At 38.1% G+C, this 11,653-nt stretch overlaps 1 pseudogene; it reads right to left on the reverse strand.

The window, feature by feature from the left end:
* Nucleotides 1-3,520: 3,520 nt before the first annotated feature.
* On the reverse strand, nt 3,521-4,943 carry LOC112858882 (Y-box-binding protein 1 pseudogene; annotated as a pseudogene).
* Between the last annotated feature and the right edge of the window lie 6,710 nt (nt 4,944-11,653).

The raw sequence follows: 11,653 nt of genomic DNA on the forward strand, positions 1-11,653 counted from the left end.
TTTATGGACTTTGTGTTTTAGCTTTGCTTAACACCACAGTTATTAAGCATGATCTTGGAGTCATAATTACACTTATCACCATTATGAAATTATGTGCAATTAACTTGTTCTTAATTATGGACTGCAAAAGAATTTGGAACATTAGAGAATAGAGAATAAAAGATCTGGATTTTATGCGATTAAGAGATATTTAAAATTTTTTTTTTCAATGTTTATTTATTTTTGGGACAGAGAGAGACAGAGCATGAACAGGGGAGGGGCAGAGAGAGAGGGAGACACAGAATCGGAAACAGGCTCCAGGCTCTGAGCCATCAGCCCAGAGCCCGACGCGGGGCTCGAACTCACGGACCGCGAGATCGTGACCTGGCTGAAGTCGGACGCTTAACCGACTGCGCCACCCAGGCGCCCCTGATTAAGAGATATTTGAAATAGGGAAATAAGTGCTCATATACAGTAAAACAATATATAGAACTTCCATTTGTTGTATCTGGTGATATTTAGCAGAGATCATTTAAAGCAGATTATGTCTGAAAGTAGAAATCAAGGAATACTTGTTAATATCTGTTTATTTGTGAAGTAGAAGCAGCATAGCCTCTGGCATCCAAGACAAAGACTTGAGCCCCTTGTTACCCTTCACCATTTACTGGCTGTGTTTCTGTAAGCAAGTTACTTTAACGTTGATGAGCTTCATTTTCCTTATGCATAGAATGGGATTATGATACCTTCCTTTTAAGAACATTGTGAGTATTAAATTAAACAAATTCACACAGAAAGCACCCAGCACCCTGCCTGGCAATGTCAGAGTTCTTGGGTTACAAGCAACAGAAAAAAACATTGCCAAACTTAAGGCAGAGAAGCAGATCTATTAGAATCATAGAATCAAGGAAGAAATGAACGACCCAGTTTCAGAACTAGGAGACTCTTGGTATCTCTGCAGCAGGAAGTGTTGACTGTTTTCTGGGTACAGCTATTTTCATGCATGAGTGGAATCATCTCCAACCAGTCTTAGTTCTTGTCAAGATTTAAATTCCCAGGAAAGAGACTCTTATTGTTCTAGATTAGGTCACCTGATTTTACAAAGGCTGGGGGATTGGGTTAAGTCATTGGCAGCCTCACCAGAACCACGAAGAAAGTGGGAACAACATTCTCTATAGCGAACGGGAGATAGTGTTACTGAAAGAAAAATGGGAAGGTATTCGGAGCAGAAAAAGCATAGATTTCCACTGCACCAACACATAGCAGGTGCTCGGTTAATGTTAATTTCCTTCATCCATTTAAACCCTTTCTGTTTATACCTTAGTGTAAAATTTCCAGCATGTGTGTATGTGTGTGTGTTTAACGTTATGTTTTTCTTTTTTTTTAAATGTATGTTTATTTTTGAGAGAGAGAGAGAGTGCAAGCAGGGGAAGGACAGAGAGAGAGGGAGACACAGAATCCTTAGCAGGCTGTAGGCTCTGAGCTGTCAGCACAGAGCCTGATGTGGGGCTCAAACTCACAAACCTCAAGATCATGACCTGAGCTGAAGTTGGACGCTTAATCGACTGAGCCACACAGGTACCCCTTAACATTATGGTTTCTAACAGTTGGTATTTTTAACAGTTGGTAAGCTAAGACTCTTACACTCATTTTTTCCCATCCCATGATTGTCTTCTGTCTCATCCTTGACACTTTCCATTATTCAGTGGAGACTTTGGTATCTGGCTTATAGTCTCTCTTTCCATTTGGAACCCTGTCATCAGCTTGGTTGACTTCCACATCCATATGGTCACACTGCTCTGATACCAGCTTCTCATTTTGTTAACTCTTCATTGCCAGTGACCTTATCCTCCATTTCTATCTCAGCAATTTCCAAAATTGTCTAGAAAATCGCCAATATATACATCATTTTTCTGATCACCAGCAACCTCCTAGCCTTTGCACTTGCTTTCTCAACTACTCTCAGTATGCATTTTACCTCATATTATCTGTTCCTGCTTTATTATCTTCTTTATGCAGCCTGGATTCCATGGTCCAGCATTCCAGTCACTCTCTTGGCCATCACTGAATTTCCTGAGTTGTTTATGTTTCACACTTGGCCTGGAAAAATCAGCATTTCTGGGTAAGCTCAGTAGCACTTGGCTGCGGAGTACATCCCGGGAAAATGACAGTCATCAGGTTGAAATGGACCCTCAATATAGTCCAGTAATCCCAGTCTCTCTGATCAGTTTATATTTCCACCCTCTATATTAAATTGTTCTGTTAGACTACTTTTTAATAATCCATGTCATGGATTGTTGATTTTGTTCTAAAATATCTCTTAAACCCATAAACTTTTCTCCATCCTCACTATAGCTACCCCGGTATAATCCACCATAATCTCATGCTTGGATTACTATAGTGAGCTCCTATGTGGTTCCCAAATATCATCTCTTATTCCCTCCAAATACATCTTCTCTAGTGTATCCATGGTCATGTTTTAAGGCTCTTCTATGGCTTTCTCTTTTCTTTAACATACACTTCAAAATCTGCAAGGTGTCCTATGAGGCCTAGCAAAATATATCTTACTCTTTCTTTCTTTTTCTTTTTTCTTTCTCTTTCTTTCTTTCTTTCTTTCAAGAACTTTATTAATAGGTGCTTGCTGTTGGTTGACTCTTGAAAAAAATCAAGTTGGAAACATTTTTTTTTAAAGATCTTATTTTGAAGTAATCTCTATGCCCAATGTGAGGCTCAAACTCATAACCCTGAGATCAAGAGTCACATGCTCTACCAACTGAGCCAGCCAGGAACCCACAAGTTGTAAACTTTTATTACAAATTAAAAATGAAGGGTGTCTGGGTGGCTCAGTTGGTTGAGTGTCCAAGTCTTGATTTCGGCTCAGGTCATGATCCCAGGGTTGTGAGATCAAGCCCCACATCAGGCTCTGTGCTGAGCATGGATCCTGCTTAAGATTCTCTCTCTCTCTCCCTCTGCCCCCTCCCCTGCTTGTGTTCTCTCTATCTAAAATTAAAAAAAAAATTAGGGGAATGTGGGTGGTTCAGTTGTTTGGGTGTCCGACTTTGGCTCAGGTCATAATCTCGTGGTTCATGAGTTTGAACCCCACATCAGGCTCACTGCTGTCAGCCTGTCAGCACAGAGCCTGTTTCAGATCCTCTGTCCTCCTCTCTATGCCCCTCCCCTGCTTGCGCTCTCCCAAAACTAAATGTTAAGAAAAAAAAAATTAAAAATGAGGTTCCTAAGTTTCTTAAGGTGACCAGATATGAACAATTTAAAAAACTTTAAAGGTGTATTGAGAAAAACTAGGTTTTTTTTTTTTAAACTACACTTGTCATTACCAAAAAGAGACATCTTTGGGTAAAAATAATCAAACCCCCATGCTGCATAGATAGTGCAGATAGTTCTATTTATGTAGTCAAGGGCAAAAAGCAAGCACTTAAGATCTTCAGCTCCAACCTTGCATTTACTTCTTATTGCTGGAATTTCATATTCATTTATTCTTGTTAGGTGAGTAAACCAGATGATAGTATAGATGATAAGCAGGTACTTACTCAGACCTGATCTGCTCAACTTTGGGAGTCGATGAATTCTCAGCTTCTGGATTGACTGCTATTGTCTCTTTGCCAAGGTGTGGTTTAGAGTTTTCTGGGTGTCTGCCTATGTTGAGGTGGCTGCTGGCATAGGGTCTTATCTTGATTTTCATTATCTTCTTCAAAGCCATCCTCTCTAGGCTATCTTTGGGGAAGATAACTCCTGCGGAATCATGGTATATAACCCTGATACATATTCTGTCTTGCTGGTCTACCTTACTTTCCTGAACCTGGCTTGTCAGCTCCCTCTACCACTTCTCCCTGCACAGAAGGGTTGGAAGACAGTGGTTGATGCCAATAGGGTCCTCCCCCCACCCCCCCGTAACTCTTGTTATTCTGGGACTTCTGCAGGTAATTGTGTGGAAGACTCCCTGGATGGATAGCATCGATAGTGGTTACCAACCAAAGCATATTTTCAGCCTTGAACTGGAGCTCTACCAGGGCCTGTGACATTTGCTGCCTCTGTACCCTTTCCTTGTCCTTCAACAATATCATATTCCACAGCCTCTCCATCTCCTATACTGTGAAGGTACTTCCTGGCATCATTCTTGTTCATAGCAGTCTTGTGTACAAATACATCTTCCTTGGTGTCATTCCTTTTGATGAAACTATATCCACTTCTTTGTTTCTTTCTTTCTTTCTTTCTTTCTTTCTTTCTTTCTTTCTTTCTTTCTTTCTTTCTTTTGTTTTTATTTTTAATTTCAGTTAGTTAACATACAGTGCAATATTAGTTTCAGGGGTAGAATTTAGTGGATTCAGTAATTCTGTACATCACCCAGTGCTCATCATGACAAGCACACTTCTTAATCCCCATCACATATTTCACCCACTCCCACCCCCACCTCCCCTCTGGTAGCTATCAGTTTGTTCTCTACAGTTAAGAGTCTATATCTTAGTTTACCTCTCTCACCCCCCCCTTCTTTGCTCATTTGTTTTTTTCCTTAAATTCCACTTATGAGTGAAATCATATGGTATTTATCTTTTTCTGACTTTTTGCTTAGCATAATACTCTCTAGCTCCAACTATGTCATTGCAATGCCAAAATGTCATTGTTTTTACAGCTAAATGGTATTCCATTGTATAAATGCATCACATCTTCTTTATCTGTTTCTTACATTGAACCATTTTACTGTTCCCCAAACCTTTGTTGCGATGACCTTGCCCCCACAGGCATGTACCACCCATGTGAGGTCACCTGGGCCCACTCCCTACACCCTGGCTGCTGCCAGTGGAGCCCAGCTTGGTGTCAGCAGTGCCGAGGGCAGGTGGCTGCTGGGTCCCAGCCTCACCACTCACAGTTGCAGTGATGGTGACTGGGGCAGCTGTGACCGCTGAGGTTCCCCCCAGCATGTGATGGTAACTAGGCCCACAGCAACTCATAGTTCTTCAGTTCTTTTTTTTTTTTTTTTTTTCATTTTATTTTACTGTTCCCTCCTCTCTCAAGCTTCAGGCACACTGGCCCAATGTTCATTTCTAGAATAGTTTCCATCTCAGATGATTGCATAGTCAGGTTCCATACCTCTTTTCTCCACACTAACCCCAGCCCTGTTGTCTTCTTTATTCGATTAACTCTTTCTCACTCTTTCTTACCAAGACGAATTGAAATGTTACTTCTTTAGGAAATTTCTCTTGCTTCTCCAGGCTATGTTACCCCCATTGTACATTTCTATTTCCCTCTGCCCCACTTGCGCTTTTCTTTCATAACGTTTGTCACAACCGTAAATACTTGTTCAACGTCTACCTTCCCCGCTGGACTATAAGCTTTATAAAAGGAATAACTTTTGTTCACCACTATTTCTTGAGGCCCTAACACAGTGAAGGGAACACAGTGATGGAATGTCTTCTGACTGTGTATTGGTGGGCGTGTGTCTCCAGTGGGCCATGATCAGGTATTCCATTGCCCTGGGAAACAGATCTTTCCCTAGTGCTTGGAAAATATTGTGTAAATAAATAGATTTTTCCCAACTTAACTTTTTCTGTGATTATTATTTTAAAACTTTGGCTTGAATCCTCAGAAATACCTGTGTAATCCCCCAAATTAACAAAGAACTACTAATGAAATGTTAATAGAAAATTTGAAAATAGTTAATCACACATAGTTTTAGAGTTAGCCTTCCCCTCATTTATGTGGGCCTGTGTTTATGCTATATTTTTAAAATATTAAATATGTATAATGTGTGAAATACATTTTCTGCTACTAAGAATATTCTTAGATTATGTAATACTCAGGAAACAACAGATGTTGGCAAGGATGTGGAGAAAGGGAAACACTTTTGTACTGCTGGTGGGAATGCAAACTGGTGCAGCTGCTCTGGAAAACAGTATGGAGGTTCCTCGAAAAATTAAAAATAGAGCTACCCTATAATCCAGTAGTTTCACTACTAGGTATTTATCCAAAGGATACAAAAATGATGATTCAAAGGGATACATGGACCCCAATGTTTATAGCAGCACTATCAACAAGAGCCAAATTATGGAAAAAGCCCAAATGTCCATTGACTGATGAATGGATAAAGAAGGTGTGGTGTGTATATAGAAAATGGAATATTACTTTGTGATCAAAAAGAATGAAATCTTACCATTTGAAATAATGTGGATAGGACTAGAGTGTATTATGCTGAGTGAAATGAGTCAGAGAAAGACAAATGTATGATTTCACTCATATGTGGAATTTAAAGAACACAACAGATGAACATAGAGGAAGAGAAAGAAAAAGAAGATAAAAACAGAGAAGGAAGCAAACCATAAGAAGCTCTTTTTTTAACTTATTAATTTTTAAAAATTTATATCCAAGTTAGTTAGCATATAGTGCAATCATGATTTCAGTAGAATCCAATGATTCATCACCTGTATATAACACCCAGTGCTTACTCAGCAAGTGTCTTCCTTAATGCCCCTTGCCCAATTAGCCCATCCCCCCACCCAACACCCCTCCAGCAACTCTCAGTTTGTTCTCCATATTTATGAGTCTCTTCTGTTTTGTTCCCCTCCCTGTTTTTATATTATTTTTGTTTCCCTTCCCTTATGTTCATCTGTTTTGTATCTTAAATCCCACATATGAGTGAAATCATGTGATATTTATCTTTCTCTGACAGACTCATTTCACTTAGCATAGTACACTCTAGTTCCATCCACGTTCTTGCAAATGGCAAGTTATCATTCTTTTTGATTGCGAGTTATATTCCATTGTGTGTGTGTGTGTGTGTGTGTGTATGTGTGTGTGTGTGGCATCTCTTGTTTCCCGAGTTATTCATTACATAATCTAAGAATATCTTAGTAGTAGAAAATGTGTTTCACACATTATACATATTTAATATTTTAAAAATATACCATAAACAGAGGCCCACATAAATGAGGGGAAGGCTTACTCTAAAGCTATGTGTGATTAGCATATATATATATATATATATATATATATATATCCACCACACGTTCTTTATCCATTCATCAGTTGATGAACATAATGCTGACATAAACGTGGGGATGCATGTGTCCCTGTGAAACAGCACTCCTGTATGCTTTGAATAAATATCTAGTAGTGCAATTGCTGAGTCGTAGGGTAGTTCTATCTTTAATTTTTTGAGGAACCTCCATACTGCTTTCCAGAGTGGCTGCACCAGTTTGCATTCCCATCAGCAGTGCAAAAGTGTTCCCCTTTCTCCACATCCTCACCAACATCTGTTGTTGCCTGTGTTGTTAATGTGAGCCATCTGACAGGTGTGAAGTGATCTCTCATTGTGGTTTTGATTTGTATTTCCCTGATGATGAGTGATGTTGAACATCTTTTCATGTGTCCGTTAGCCATCTGGATGTCTTCTTTGGAAAAGTGTCTATTCATGTCTTTTGCCCATTTCTTCACTAGATTATATTATTTTTTGGGTATTGAGTTTGATAAGTTCTTTATAGATTTTGGATACTAACCTTTTATCTGATATACCATTTGCAAATATCTTTTCCTATTGTATTGGTTAACTTTTCGTTTTGCTGATTGTTTCCTTTGCTGTGCAGAAGCTTTTTATTTTGATGAGGTCCTGATAGTTCATTTTTGCTTTTGTTTCCTTTGCCTCCAGAGACATTTTGAATAAGAAGTTGCTGCGAGCAAGATCAAAGAGGTTTTTGCCTGCTTTCTCCTCGAGGATTTTGATGGCTTCCTGTCTTACATTGAGGTCTTTCATCCATTTTGAGTTTATTTTTGTGTATAGTGTAAGAAAGTGGGCCAGGTTCATTTTTCTACATGTTGCTGTCCAGTTTTCCCAGCACCACTTGCTGAAGAGACTGTCTTTAACCATTGGATATTCTTTCTTGCTTTGTCAAAGATTAGTTGGCCATATGTTTGTGGGTCCATTTCTGGGTTCTCTATTCTGTTCCACTGATCCAAGTGTCTGCTCTTGTGCCAGTTCCATACTGTCTTGATGATTACAGCTTTGTAGTATAGCTTGAAGTCTGAGATTGTGATGCCTCCTGCTTTGGTTTTCTTTTTCAAGATTACTTTGGTTATTCGGGGTCTTTTCTGGTTCCATACAAATTTTAGGATTATTTGTTCTAGCTCTGTGAAGAATACTGGCATTACTTTGATAGGGATTGCATTGAATATGTAGATTGCTTTGGGTAGTATCAACATTTTAACAATATTTGTTCTTCCTATCCAGGAACATGGAATCTTTTTCCATTTTTTTGGTGTCTTCTTCAATTTCTTTCATAAGCTTTCTATAGTTTTCAGTGTATAGATTTTTCACCTCTTTGGTTAGATTTATTCCTAGGTATTTTATGGCTTTTGGTGTGACTGTAAATGGGATCGATTCCTTGATTTCTCTTTCTGTCGCTTTATTGTTGGTGTATAGGAATGCAACCGATTTCTGTGCATTGATTTTATATCCTGCAACATTGCTGAATTCGTGAATCAATTATAGCAGTTTTTTGGTAGAATCTTTTGGGTTTTCCATATACAGTATCATGTCATCTGTGAAGAGTGAAAGTTTGACCTTCTCCTGGCCGATTTGGATGCCTGAGGAGAGGATATTTTTAAAGATTATTTATTTATTTTTGAGAGAGATGTGAGGGGTGGGGACAAAGAGAGAGGAGAGAGAAAATCCCAAGCAGGTTCTGTGCTGTCAGTCCAGAGCCTGATGCAGGCTTGATCTTATGAACTGTGAAATCATGACCTGAGCCAAAACCAAGAGTTGGATGCTTAACCAGCTGAGCCACCCAGGTGCCCCAGCACCTATCTACTTTTGTTTGATTCCCTACTTTATCATAGCTTCACAACAGCTCCCAAAGTTGTATATTAGTGCAACTTATGCCACAAAGGAAAAGGAGGATGTGATAGATACTAACAGGGAACCACATTTTATAATGTATTTTAGTAGCATTCTGAGGACTGGAATTAGAAACATATTTGAGGATAATTCTTTTTAAGTAAAAAAAACTTATGAGTTGAGCTCTCAGGTAACAAATATTTTTTAAATATTTTTTTATCCAGTGATTTGAAAGAAATGAAAGGGGTGGAAGTTAGAAACCAGAAATGTGATAGATGTATTTTGTCTAAGGTACAAGAAGTACTAGATATCAGAAGAAAAACACAAGCTGAAGAAAAGAATGCTTTTTAGTCTTAGAAACCAGAAGAATGATGTAACACGAGACTCTTAATGGTGATGACTAAGCCATGACTCTCAATGCATATGCCCAGAGAGCCCACTGATGGAAAGAACTAGTAATTATTAGTAATTTTGAAGTGACAGCATTGTTCTATATGCTTTATTTAAGATTGACTCATCTCATGCTTGTGAATGACCTCATGTGTATGTTATTTTTCCCATTTTTCAAATATAATTTAACCTGGAGACTTTAATAACTTACTCAAGATCACTCAGTTGTTGGTACAGCCAGAATAGTCTAACTGTAGTTAAACATGATGTTATATTGCCGATCTCATATTTGTTTTTAGAGTCTTGCCTACAATAGCAGACTAAGACTTCACTTTGACTGAAAAATATTCATGTTTTAGTTTGTCACATTCTAAGCAAATTCTTTTCAACAGATTTACTCGATTTCTGTTTTGCAGAATGGAAAAAGGATACTTTATATAGTTTTGGTTAAGAATCATCTACATTAGGGGCACTTGGGTGGCTCAGTCGGTTGAGCATCTGACTTCGACTCAGGTCATGACCTCACAGTCCATGAGTTCGAGCCCCGCGTTGGGCTCTGTGTTGACAGCTCAGAGCCTGGAGCCTGCTTCAGATTCTGTGTCTCCCTCTCTCTCTGCCCATCCCCTGCTCATGCTCTGTCTCTCTCTGTCTCAAAAATAAGTAAAAACATTTAAAAAATTTTAAGAATCATGTATGTTATACTCATTTATTTTAAATTAATATAGTCTAGGAGTAAGCTTAATAAATTAGCTGAATAAATTAATATGTCAGTTTTCAAAATAAGAAAATGAATTCTGGCCTATTTTTCCCCCATTCATAAGTTATGGAGGAACATGTAAATATTTGCTCCTTAATGCCCTAAGTTAAAAAAATTATGAGTACTTCTTCCCAGAGGGGACTGATTATTACTCCTTATAGTATTGGTACCTGTTTCACTTTTTAAAATAATTCATATATCTCACCTCAGATATCATGACTTCCTTTTCCATTTATCCACATATTATATGCTACATGCTGTTCTGAGACCCACTACTGCTTAATTGGAACAAAACATTTCTAGATTTCATGGGGCATTGGTTTTAGTTACTTAAAGGAGAGAAAAATACAGTAGTCTGTTAAGGAGACTAAATGATGTACATTTTACATTTAAGACAAGTGATCATTTGTTTTTCCTGTCTAGGATCAGGAGCAAGATAAAGATGATTACTTTCAATCAACATAGTACTGAAAGTCCTACTCAGGGAAATTAGGGAAGAAAAATAAATAAAAGTCATCTAGCTTGGAAAGGAAGAAGTAAAACTGTCACTATTTGCAGATGACATGATATATATGTATCTATATATCCCTAAAGATGCCACACACACACACACACACACACACACACACACAACCCTGTTAGAACTAATCAATGAATTCAGTAAAATTGTATGATACAAAACCAATATATAAAAATCTTGCATTTCTAAACACTAAGGACAAACTATCAGAAAGAGAGATTAATAAGAGTCCCGTTTACAATAGCATTAGAAAGAATAAAATGCCTAAGTGTAAATTGAACCAAGGCCTGTATACTGAAAACTATGATATTGATGAAAGAAATTGAGGAAGAAACAAATAATTGGAAAGATACTCCATGCTCACAGATTGCAGGAATTAATTCTGTTAAAATGTCCACACTACCGAAAGCAATCTACAAATTCAATGCAATCTGTATTAAAATTGCAATGGCATTTTTCACAGAAATAGAACAAATAGTTCTAAAATTTGTATGGAACCACAAAAGACTTGAACAACGGAAGTAATCTTGAAGCAAAGGAGCAAATTTGGAAGCATCATGCTCCCTGACTTCAAAGTATATTACAGAGCTACGGTAATCAACACAGTATGGTATCAGCATAAAAACAGAGACATAGGTCAATGGAAAAGAATAGAAACCCTAGAAATAAGCCCATGCATATATGATTAATTTATGATGAAGGAGCCAGAAATACATAATGGGGAAAGGACAGTCTATTTAATAAATGATGCTGGGAAAACTGGACAGCCACATGCAAATGAGTGAAACTTGGACCACTAGCTTAAACCATACAGAAAAACTAGCTCAAAATGGTTTAAACACTTGAATATAAGACCTGATGAAACCATAAAACTCTTAGAAGAAAACGTAGGTGGTAAGCTCCTTGACATTTGTCTTGGCGATGATATTCTGGATTTCACACTGAAAGCAAAGGCAACAAAAGCAAAAATATATGAGTGGTACCACATCAAACTAAAAAGCTTTTGCACAGCAAAGGGAACCACCAACAAAATGAAAAGGGAGTCTACTGTGAGAGAAAATATTTACAAATCATGTATTTGATGGGGCGCCAGGGTAGCTCAGTTGGTTAAGTGTCCGACTTTGGCTCAGGTCATGATCTTGCAGTTTGTGAGTTTGAGCTCTGCATC

This window comes from Puma concolor, chromosome B1 (assembly GCF_028749965.1).
Source record: "Puma concolor isolate L17-30 chromosome B1, mPumCon1.1.hap2, whole genome shotgun sequence".
NCBI lineage: Eukaryota > Metazoa > Chordata > Mammalia > Carnivora > Felidae > Puma > Puma concolor.